The 10,932-nt window shown below is 47.7% G+C and overlaps 7 non-coding genes and 6 pseudogenes across 7 annotated transcripts; 3 read left to right on the top strand and 10 right to left on the bottom strand.

Moving 5' to 3' along the window:
• Positions 1 to 1,765: 1,765 nt before the first annotated feature.
• On the top strand, positions 1,766 to 1,929 carry LOC131126792 (U1 spliceosomal RNA). The gene has a single exon (XR_009129310.2). It is a non-coding gene; the product is annotated as a U1 spliceosomal RNA (small nuclear RNA).
• Positions 1,930 to 3,006: 1,077 nt separating this feature from the next.
• LOC131126970 (U2 spliceosomal RNA) lies at positions 3,007 to 3,197 on the bottom strand. Its single transcript, XR_013626580.1, has one exon. It is a non-coding gene; the product is annotated as a U2 spliceosomal RNA (small nuclear RNA).
• An 878-nt stretch (positions 3,198 to 4,075) lies between these two features.
• On the bottom strand, positions 4,076 to 4,148 carry trnaf-gaa (transfer RNA phenylalanine (anticodon GAA)). Its single transcript has one exon. It is a non-coding gene; the product is annotated as a tRNA-Phe (tRNA).
• A 2,771-nt stretch (positions 4,149 to 6,919) lies between these two features.
• trnav-gac (transfer RNA valine (anticodon GAC)) lies at positions 6,920 to 6,992 on the top strand. Its single transcript has one exon. It is a non-coding gene; the product is annotated as a tRNA-Val (tRNA).
• Positions 6,993 to 7,864: 872 nt separating this feature from the next.
• Positions 7,865 to 7,946, top strand: trnas-gcu (transfer RNA serine (anticodon GCU)). Its single transcript has one exon. It is a non-coding gene; the product is annotated as a tRNA-Ser (tRNA).
• A 314-nt stretch (positions 7,947 to 8,260) lies between these two features.
• trnak-cuu (transfer RNA lysine (anticodon CUU)) lies at positions 8,261 to 8,333 on the bottom strand. The gene has a single exon. It is a non-coding gene; the product is annotated as a tRNA-Lys (tRNA).
• Positions 8,334 to 9,397: 1,064 nt separating this feature from the next.
• LOC144896414 (5S ribosomal RNA) lies at positions 9,398 to 9,506 on the bottom strand (annotated as a pseudogene).
• A 112-nt stretch (positions 9,507 to 9,618) lies between these two features.
• On the bottom strand, positions 9,619 to 9,737 carry LOC144895890 (5S ribosomal RNA; annotated as a pseudogene).
• Positions 9,738 to 9,849: 112 nt separating this feature from the next.
• Positions 9,850 to 9,968, bottom strand: LOC144895893 (5S ribosomal RNA; annotated as a pseudogene).
• A 112-nt stretch (positions 9,969 to 10,080) lies between these two features.
• LOC144896465 (5S ribosomal RNA) lies at positions 10,081 to 10,199 on the bottom strand. The gene has a single exon (XR_013626448.1). It is a non-coding gene; the product is annotated as a 5S ribosomal RNA (ribosomal RNA).
• A 112-nt stretch (positions 10,200 to 10,311) lies between these two features.
• Positions 10,312 to 10,420, bottom strand: LOC144896793 (5S ribosomal RNA; annotated as a pseudogene).
• Positions 10,421 to 10,532: 112 nt separating this feature from the next.
• LOC144896449 (5S ribosomal RNA) lies at positions 10,533 to 10,641 on the bottom strand (annotated as a pseudogene).
• Positions 10,642 to 10,753: 112 nt separating this feature from the next.
• On the bottom strand, positions 10,754 to 10,862 carry LOC144896219 (5S ribosomal RNA; annotated as a pseudogene).
• Between the last annotated feature and the right edge of the window lie 70 nt (positions 10,863 to 10,932).

The following is a 10,932-nucleotide window of genomic DNA, read 5'->3' as shown; positions in this document are numbered from 1 at the left end:
TTTGAGTCTCCACAGAGGTTGCACTTACTGCCATTGATACATTGTTAAAAAGTATGTCCAATTTCTCTACATTTCCGACACACAGTCTGCTGACATGCCTCTGCCAGGTGCCCGTGCTCTCCACACTTGCGGCAGAGCTTGGGCTGACCCTGGTAGTGTATGTAGCCTCGGTTCTCTCCCAGGACTATCATTGATGGGAGATGTTTCAGACCCTGGAAGCCCTGAGGCTCCTGCCATTGCTGGATGGGGACCCTCCAGGCGCAGTTCCAGATGCCATCTTCATCTCTCACCTTCATAGCCTGGCCTTTAACCGTGCAATATCTTCCCAGCCAAAAGCAAATGTCGTCTGCGGTCACTGTCTCATTAAACATTCTAACAATAACGGTTTTAGCCGCATTGTCAGTCAGGTTTTCAACATTGAACACAGACAACTGGGATTTCACATCTTCATAACGAGTCCAAAATTCTCTCAAAGTTGCAGCAGACTGGAAACTTACGTCATAGCCTTTGTTGTAAGGCAGTGCCAAAATGCAGTTGAGGTCGTCAGGTTTGAATTGAAGGATTTGTTGGATGATTTTTCTGGAAAAATCCAATCTGGACAGTCCCAGTGACTCACCCTCCATTTCCTTATATGTGAAACGCACACTGTGGTGCCTCCGCATACCAGCATAGCTGGCCGACATAGTGGAGGCACCACCAGATGAAATTTTCCTGCTCAATGAGAGTTTTTAAATAAAACACCTTGCACTGCACAAAAGTGTAGAAAATTTCCTCCCCAATGTTGGCAGAATTCTATGCACCTGAAGCATACAATTCTCCACCTAAAGGAGGCAACCGCAGTCTTAGCCAAAAGGCCGAGAAGCGATGCCAATGGGCGCTCGTAGGGGAGGAGGGCACTTCTGGCATGACAAGCTAAAGGACCGGTTGCACGCATGTTCGAATAAAATGTAGACAGAACAAACATAGCGTCAATTATCACCCTTATATCCATTCGCTTAGACAATAGAAAGTGTTTGAATGTGCTGAAGAAGAAATGTTCCCGTGACCCTGATCAGAGAGCCCCAGCAAGCCCCAGGTCCTGGAGGTGCCTGGAAGCGCCAACAGCGACCCTGCAGATGTTCACGTTAATCCTGCAAGAATGTGTCAAGAAAAGAACTCGGAAAGACAATTAAAGTAATTACTCTCACATACACACACATAGACAAATAAACACAGTTTGTACAACTGCCTCCCCCCAGTGTTGCACGACCATGTAGTAGGGGACCCCTGAAAGAGAATAAAAAGGAAGGGGCGTGAACTGCATATTCAGAGTGGAGCGGCATGCCACTGGGTATGTGGTTTCACTGTCCTCGCTGCGAGTAACTTTGAATATTGTTGTCTGTCTCTTCTGTATTTCTGCATTTAAGTGTTTTTTACAAGTGTCACAGGAGTTTGAACCTGACAACCCACTGACCCATGACGACCTCGCACGTCTACACGTTTAACATATTGGCCTCTCATGTTACATGGTGTGACTAGGCACGTGGAGTCAGTACTCCAGTCTCCCAATTGAACGTCTGCAGCAACTGCACTAAGCCACTTGCTGCCGCTGCCTTTGCTCAGAATGAAGTCACACGAGTGCCACACAGACCGACTCCTTGAGACAACCAGAGTACATTCTCTGAATTTGGACACAGGTCCAGTGGCTGGGCTTGTTGCGGGCGACCTGATGAGACCACCACTTAGCATGTGCGAGAGACTCGTCCGGGCGAGACCGGTCCAATTCATACTTACCTGGCAGGGGAGATACCATGATCAAGAAGGTGGTTCACTCAGGGCGAGGCTCAGCCATTGCACCTGGGTTGAGCTGACCTCTGCGAATTCCCCAAATGTGGGAATCTCGACTGCATAATTTGTGATAGTGGGGGACTGCGTTCGCGCTCTCCCCTGATCCCGTGTTTAAAACAAGAGGCAGGTGCAGCGCCGTGCCGAGCTCCTTGGCTTGCGAGTGCAGCCGGACTCGAGCAAGAAACAACCAGCCCAGCACTACCAACGCTTGCTGGAAAGGTCTGCCCGTCCGCAGGAGACAACCAACCAACCAACCAACCAGCCGAGAGGCCGATCTGCTCTCAGTCAGGAAACCTCAATGTAAAACGGCAACCAGGCGGAGAAAGGGGCGTCGGCCAAGCACCTCCACTTTACCAGCACACCGGAACCACTGGCCACAGTGGACGAGGTGGCCGTCAGAAACAACCGTCCAACTTAAGCGGAAGCGGCTCAAATTGCTGTTGTTGCTCTCAGCGGCCTTCCCAGCCGCAGAGGCAACTGCTTCAGATCTTTATGTCCAAGGAAGGCAAGCAGCGACACCCAAGATGGAAGCCACAACATTGTGGTTCATGGTAAACCTACCCGCACAGGCCAGCTCCTGCACTTTGAGTCCCTTCGCCCACTGGAACCCGAGCCAGAAGCTGTCAGAAGCGCAAACAAGAGAGCAGAAAATACCGGGTCACTCACTCACCGAGGGGGCAGACGCACAAGTTACAGGCTCTGACCGCCTGTGGCTATCCCACGTGGGTTTTTTTTTCTTTTTTTGTCATATCCAACACACAAAGGGCCACCAAACCCGACCCTGAGAAGCCAAACGGAAGACGGAAAAGCCCCTTATGCCACTGGTTTGTGGAGGAAACTTGGAAGGCCTCCACCAGACAAGATCATTGTGTCAGATTACATCCAGCAGTTGATCAATGCGACACTCACAGGGCCCCGGGAAGCACGCACGAAACCTGAGAATCAGGAGCCGGTGGGAGACTGCAGGAGGCAAGGCTGACAAAAAGTGGCTGACACCCTCTGGAGACCGGCTGCTGCGAGGGAAGTGGGGTCCACGGAGTGCGCAGACACAGTGCCCCACTACCACGAGCCATTTCCTCTGCAGAACTACTGCTCAGGGGGCACCAAACGTGAGCATGTTCTGTGCATTTCTTTCAGCACCATCCACAAGATGCACCCTGCTGTTGCTGTTTACACAAGAAGAAGTGCACCGTTCCTGGAAGCGCTGCAATAACAGGTCAATGCGTGGAGCGGATGGCGCAAGCCCCAATCGCAGCTCCCTGTTCCAAAAAGCAATTTAATATTTAGTCCCCTGTTGCGGGACGTATCAGATATTAAACTGATAAGAACAGATACTACACTTGATCTTAGCCAAAAGGCCGAGAAGCGATGCCAGAGGGCGCTCGTCGGGGGGAGGGCACTTCTGGCATGACAAGCTAAAGGACCGGTTGCACGCATGTTCGAATAAAATGTAGACGGAACAAACATAGCGTCAGTTATCACCCTTATATCCATTCGCTTAGACAATAGAAAGTGTTTGAATGTGCTGAAGAAGAAATGTTCCCGTGACCCTGATCAGAGACCCCCAGCGAGCCCCAGGTCCTGGAGGTGCCTGAAAGCGCCAACAGCGACCCTGCAGATGTTCACGTTAATCCTGCAAGAATGTGTCAAGAAAAGAACTCGGAAAAACAATTAAAGTAATTACTCTCACATACACACACATAGACAAATAAACACAGCTTGTACAACTGCCTCCCCCCAGTGTTGCACGACCATGTAGTAGGGGACCCCTGAAAGAGAATAAAAAGAGAGGGGCGTTAACTGCATATTCAGAGTGGAGCGGCATGCCACTGGGTATGTGGTTTCACTGTCCTCACTGCGACCAGGAGGAAAACCACATTGGACCTCTTGTAGCAGAGGTTCGACCAACAGTTGCACCCTTCTCTCCAGCACCCTGGAATAGACTTTCCCAGGGAGGCTGAGGAGTGTGTTGCTTTGTCCGGCTCCTTTTGAGTGTCCTCCATTGTCAGCGAACCTCACAAGGGCACAGTTTTTTCCTGATCAGGGCATCATTTTAGGTTGTGTGGATGATTGGTCTTAAGCACCAGATTAAGACTCTTTTCTCTCAGAAGGCACTGCTTGAAATCACACAGCTGGCATTTTCCTGGTCATGTCCATTGTCCTCGACTGGAATGATGTGGCAGCAAAGGACTGTCAGATTGTACAACACAGCTGAGCCCTTCAAGAAGAAGGACGAAATGAGGGACTGTGCTGAAACCCGGGATTGAACCAGGGACCTTTAGATCTTCAGTCTAACGCTCTCCCAACTGAGCTATTTCAGCTGCGAAGGTGGCTCTCTGCTTTTTCCAGTAAAGGCAATTTCACCTAGATCTCTATTGTAACAGGCGTCCTTACACCATGACTGAAAAGGATTTCATGGATTCCCTGACATGTTTTTGGTCTGATGACTTCCCATGGATTGCCATGAATCGCCACCGTCAATGAAGTCTTGGCACCTCGAGTGCCCCCAAAACTGCACGTTGTCGGCAGTTCTCTGCCGCTATCCCGGTTAGCTCAGTTGGTCAGCGTGTGGTGCTAATAACGCCCATATCCAACATCACACCACCCACCTGTGAAACACCCTCGACAAGGCCGCTGAAAACAGCATGTCAAAAGCAGAATGGCAACAAACCTCTCGGCCACCGAGACTGCAAGAAGCAGATCAATGGGGACAGTGGACCTCATTATCCTCTACCCAAAATTTAGACCACCAGTGGAGAGAATGCGGACCGTGAAAGGACAAAACCCCGGCCCTCATAACCAAAAGTATTCCACCACAAGGCAGCAACAAATGCCCAACCAAAGCGTCACAGACAGGATTCGAACCTCCCTCGAAACCCCAATGGATTTCAAGGCCAACGCCTTAACCTCTCGGCCACTGTGACTGCTTGGAAGAGACCAATGGGGGCAGGTGACCCCATTGTCCTAGAACCAAAATTTTGCTGATGTCAAGGATCAGCTGGCAACATGTGCATGGGAGGAAGACACATGGTTTGTGTGAGGGGCTACACAAGTCTTTCCACTTCTAGTTAAAAGCCAGGCACCTCACATCGTTTCCATGAAGTACCAAGGGATTGTCCTGTTGCCCTTGTATTTTGTGGGCAAAAAGGAGGCGTTTGCAAGTGGACCTCAGACCCTATCACTGGTCAGCTGAACAGGGACTTGAATCCCGGACACTCAGATCAAAAGTCTAATGTTCAGTTGACTGGCTCAAACTTAGTCTTGTCTGACCACTCTTTTGTCCAGAAGATATTTGGCTAAAGTGGTCTGATTTCTTAAACCTGCAAATGTCCAAATACACAAGGGTATTGTCTTTGTAGGGCGCATTGACACACAGTTTGCCAATTGGGAACCACGAATGAACAGTGACACTAATTCTCAATAATTAAATTGAAGATATGGCATATTGGCTCCTGAATCAACTTTGCTGCCGCCCTCAGTAACCTCCCAACCAAATTATAAATACCACATGGCTCATCGCTTTTAATGGAATGCAACAGTTTTCCTACCTCATCTACACTTACCCTCTTAAATTGAAAACTACGCAGTTTATCCTACATTGTCTTGATCTTTACAATAGAATCTGACAGTCAACCGTCAACATCTATCATCTGATCTCTAATCAAATTTACTTTATTGATAAAAAATTGAGAAATATTTGCCAATTTGGACAATTGTCAATCTGCCCCCACTTTGGACACATCGTCGTGTTTCATTGTTTGGCAACTGCTTTGTGACTTCGCCTGTCCCCTTAAAAACCCCTTCCTTCAGGTTTCCATAGTGTCGTGGTTGTCACGTTTGCCGAACACGCAAAAGGTCCCTAGTTAATTTCACAGCCAACCAAGTTAGGAATTGTGGTCATACAAGAAGGGGGTTTGTTTTTTTGTATTTCGAATAAAATGTTTTCTGCATTTTGAACAATTTTCCACAGGAAAGACATCTTTCAGATGTATCAACAAAAGAGCTGAACTGCCCAATGTGGGGCTCGAACCCAAGACCCTGAGAGTAAGACTCTCATGCCCTACCGACTGAGCCAAACAGGCCTTTCTCAGCTGCAGATATAATTTTTTGTTTTTCTTTTTTATCGATGTGGCCACCTTGATGTTTGATCAATTCCACAGACAACCTTGTTTCTCAGGGAACAGAAGGAGCGAGACTTTCAGTCATCAGTAGTTCTACAAACTCCGACTCAGGCCACATCTTTGTACCCGACATTTCAAATTTATGATGATGAATTTAGGATTTATGATCACTCTGCAACTGCCTCTGAACAGACACCCATGTCCACCCTCTCTTGGGGAACATTTGACTCGACTCAATTAAATGACACACTCAAACCAAAATTCTAGAATCCTCCCAACCCCGTTGGCACATCATGTCCCCACCCCGAGGTTATCAAACTCGCTCCCAAGGGAATGTTGGAACTTGGGAAAGCATTAAGAATGGCAAGAAGTAGGATTAAGAATCCTACTTCTTGCCAAAAGCCTACCCTATGGTAGAAGATAAGATATGCCTTTATTCGTCCCTCAGTGGGGAAATTTGCAAGGTCCCGCAAGTTCCGCAACAGCAGGGGGAGTACTTCAGTATGTTTACAGACCATGGACTCCTCCTAAATTTAGATACATAGCCTTATCCATGCCAAAACCACACAACAACCTCGACCAAATCCTGACTGACATATGTAACTGACTTGGTACATAATCACCGTCTCAACGGAACTGAATTAGCCCAACTGTTGACATTGACCACAGGCTCCAAGTATGGTGCTTTTTGTACGGCCATTTAGCCAATTCTGCCAAAGGGGAATTCAGAACACCCTCGTGGCCCATTACCATTTTGATGGTACCTGGCGACTTCAACCAGTGAACTCCACTGTACCGCTTATCCTCATCAACGGACTGTAATCCCCACCCTTTACCAGCATGGGGACATTCCAACCCAAAATGAGAACACACTGGACCAGGTACACAGCAACGTAGTGCGTGGCACAGACACAGCTTCACCCTACCCCCACTTTTAGCCCAGACTGAAAAAGCAGAGAAACCCCTTTGCAGCTGAAATTGCTCAGTTGGGAGAGCGTTGGACTGACTATCTAATGGTCCCTGGTTCAATCCCAGTTTTCAGCACAATTGCCGTTTACATTGTGAGTTGGCAAATAGTTTGTAAAGGGGTGACTTTGTTCTCTTGATTTCATCAACATCGATCACGACAACACAGCCAATTACATATTAAGACCAGACAAGTACAGTTGGGAGGTGACATACAGAATCCTGATGCATATCATGTTACAATCAGACACAAAAAGGATGGAGGACCAGACCTTGAGTTCGCGCAAATGTTCACAGCATTAGGTCTGCAAAGTGTTCAGCTGATGCACATTTACTGGAAAGGAAAATGGGCTTTTGTCACGGTAGCCGTGCCGACACAAGCTAAAATGTTTCTCCCGCCAGGACAACACCCACATGAAATTCAAGCTTTGCTCGCAGACGAAAAAGAACCAGCTGGAATGAGCAATCTGCACCTCCAAGTCTGAGTTTATGGTTCTTGCCCAGAAAAGCATAGCTCACAGCCGTAATTGTATAGTGGTTCCTACTCTTTGTTGTGGCCGCAGCAGGGTCGATTCAGGGTCATGGCAGGTGTGTGTTGCTTTTGTAATTGGATTGTCTGAAAAGACAAGATTGTCTGTCCACTTGAAGTGTGGTGATGTAAAAATACACTAGTTTTGACCACACCTGTATTTTTAGTAAACATTATTAGCATGCAATGAATCAAAGTATACGGTACGATGTCAGAGATCGCTTTTGTTGGGAAAAAAAGCCATAACATATCATTTCCACAATACGGGTATCAAACCCGCTATTTCTTGCATGTAGAGCAAGAACTCTAGCCTTTGAGTTGAATCCCCCCGCTGCACAAGAAGGCTGCCACAATTTCTGCAACACCAAAACACTAATTACGATGTGTCATTTTGAGTCAACAAGACCATGTCCACAAAGGAGATGAGGTGACCGAGAGGTTAAGGTGATGGACTGCTAATCCATTGTTTTCTGCATGCATGGGTTCGAATCCCATCCTCATCGGACTATACTAATGCACCAGTTTTGACACCACCTGTGTTTTTAGGAAACATCATTAGAATGCAATTAATCCAAGTATCCGGTACCATGTGGGAGATTGAGAATGCTTTTTTGGCAAGAAAAAGGCATACTATACCATTTGGAGAATGCAGGCATCAATTCCACTTCATCTCACATGCGAAGTGAGCGCTCTTGTATGAGCGCGTCATACAAGAATGGGATTTGTTTTTGTGTCCTTCGAATGAAATGTTTTCCGCATGTTGCAGAATTGTCCACAGGAAAGAAATCTTTAAGATGTATCACCAAAAGATCTGAACCGCCCAATGTGGGGCTCGAACCCACGACCCTGAGATTAAGAGTCTCATGCTCTCCCGACTGAGCTAACCGGGCCTTTTTCGGGCAAGATATCACTTTTTAGTTTTTTTTCAATTGATGTGGTCTTCTTGATGTTTGATCAGTTCCACAGCCAACCTAGTTTCTCAGGGAACAAAGGAGCGAGAGGTTCAGTCATAGCTGAGAACTTTGGAAGTGTAGTCATCTTAACCCTCCTGTTATGTTCATTTGTCAGGAACAGCCATGATGTTCCCGGGTCAGTTTGCATGTTTATTTATCTGAAAGAGGTCCAAAACCAAAAAAATCCCCACAAGCATTGTTAGTTATTCACTACTAACTCCATTACTAACTATTCTATCAATGTTTAGTGCAATGGTGTACCTTACCTCTCACAGGTAATGGTTTAATTAATTTTAATTAATTAAATTAATCAGAGGCATCATGACCAGTCTGCATCAAAACATTATCTGAAATCCTGTGGCAGGTTTCTGGCATTGATTCCTAATTCAGTTGCCATCCCTGATAGATGGTAATGGTAATGGTAATCATGCCCGCGTGGCAGGCGAGTCTCTTTGCTTGTCTGACGTCTGTGTCGCATCCTGATTGGCTGGCACCAAATGTCAACGACACGAGCGCGGCCCCCGCTTGGCAAGTGAGAATTCTACCACTGAACCATCAATGCCACATGGGGACAGAGAAAAAAATTCAACTGTCAAGTGGATGAGCCTCTGCAAAGTGGCACTGAATGACAACACATCACAATGTCATACTCTTTGGATTCAAGCACCTTCTGGGGTAATGGGATCCACAACAATCATGTCAGCTGTGGATACAACGTCAATTCGTTCTCGAAGGGCAAGTGACAAAAAGAAGTACATGGTTCAGAAATCAGCTGCCAAAGTTTCACTACATGCCACAGAAACAAACAGCTCCTCTCCACTTTCCCTCCAAAATGCTTCTTCGTTAGGACAAACCTACTGGGCGTTTTCAGGGTAGTATGGTCGTAGGCTGCCAGGTCAACTGAAAAGATCCTATTTGAAGGCGACGCAGGCCAAACTAGACTCCAGCAAAAAGTGTCAAACAGCGCCCTCTGCCGTCAGGCAAGAGCAGAAACCATTAAAAGCTTACAGCACCTGTTATTCCCAGGCAGTCTCCCATCCAAGTACTAACCAGGCCCACCCCTGCTTAGCTTCTGAGATCGGGCGTTTTCAGGGTAGTATGGCCGTAAGCTGCCAGGTCTACTGAAAAGATCCTATTTGAAGGCGACGCAGGCCAAACTAGACTCCAGCAAAAAGTGTCAAACAGCGCCCTCTGCTGTCAGGCAAGAGCAGAAACCATAAAAAGCTTACAGCACCTGGTATTCCCAGGTGGTCTCCCAATCAAGTACTAACCAGGCCAGCCCCTGCTTAGTTTCCGAGATAGGACGAGATCGGGCGTTTTCAGGGTAGTATGGCCGTAAGCTGCCAGGTCAACTGAAAAGATCCTATTTGAAGGCGACGCAGGCCAAACTAGACTCCAGCAAAAAGTGTCAAACAGCGCCCTCTGCTGTCAGGCAAGAGCAGAAACCATAAAAAGCTTACAGCACCTGGTATTCCCAGGCGGTCTCCCATTCAAGTACTAACCAGGCCCGCCCCTGCTTAGCTTCTGAGATCGGACAAGATTGGGCGTTTTCAGGGTAGTATGGCCATAAGCTGCCTGGTCAACTGAAAAGATCCTATTTGAAGGCGATGCGGGCCAAACTAGACTCCAGCAAAAAGTGTCAAACAGCGCACTCTGCTGTCAGGCAAGAGCAGAAACCATAAAAAGCTTACAGCACCTGGTATTCCCAGGCGGTCTCCCATCAAAGTACTAACCAGGCCCGCCCCTGCTTTGCTTCCGAGATCAGATGAGATCGGGCGTTTTCAGGGTAGTATGGCCGTAAGCTGCCAGGTCAACTGAAAAGATCCTATTTGAAGGCGACGCAGGCCAAACTAGACTCCAGCAAAAAGTGTCAAACAGCGCCCTCTGCTGTCAGGCAAGAGCAGAAACCATAAAAAGCTTACAGCACCTGGTATTCCCAGGCGGTCTCCCATCCAAGTACTAACCAGGCCCGCCCCAACTTAGCTTCCGAGATCAGGCGTTTTCAGGCTAGTATGTCCGTAAGCTGCCAGGTCAACTGAAAAGATCCTATTTGAAGGCGCCGCAGGCCAAACTAGACTCCAGCAAAAAGTGTCAAACAGCGCCCTCTGCTGTCAGGCAAGAGCAGAAACCATAAAAAGCTTACAGCACCTGGTATTCCCAGGCGGTCTCCCATCCAAGTACTAACCAGGCCCCCCCCTGCTTTGCTTCCGAAATCGGACGTATTCAGGGTAGTATGGCCGTAAGCTGCCAGGTCAACTGAAAAGATCCTATTTGAAGGCGACGCAGGCCAAACTAGACTCCAGCAAAAAGTGTCAAACAGCGCCCTCTGCTGTCAGGCAAGAGCAGAAACCATAAAAAGCTTACAGCACCTGGTATTCCCAGGCGGTCCCCCATCCAAGTACTAACCAGGCCCACCCCGTCTTAACTTCCGAGATCGGGCGTTTTCAGGGTAGTATGGCCGTAAGCTGCCAGGTCAACTGAAAAGATCCTATTTGAAGGCGACGCAGGCCAAACTGGACTACAGCAAAAAGTGTCA

The sequence above is a fragment of the Doryrhamphus excisus genome, unplaced genomic scaffold (genome assembly GCF_037039965.1).
Source record: "Doryrhamphus excisus strain RoL-2023G ecotype Guam unplaced genomic scaffold, RoL_Dexc_Guam_v1.1 HiC_scaffold_24, whole genome shotgun sequence".
Lineage (NCBI taxonomy): Eukaryota > Metazoa > Chordata > Actinopteri > Syngnathiformes > Syngnathidae > Doryrhamphus > Doryrhamphus excisus.
Note: the sequence above shows the minus strand (reverse complement) of the source record. Positions and strands in the feature narration are given on the sequence as shown.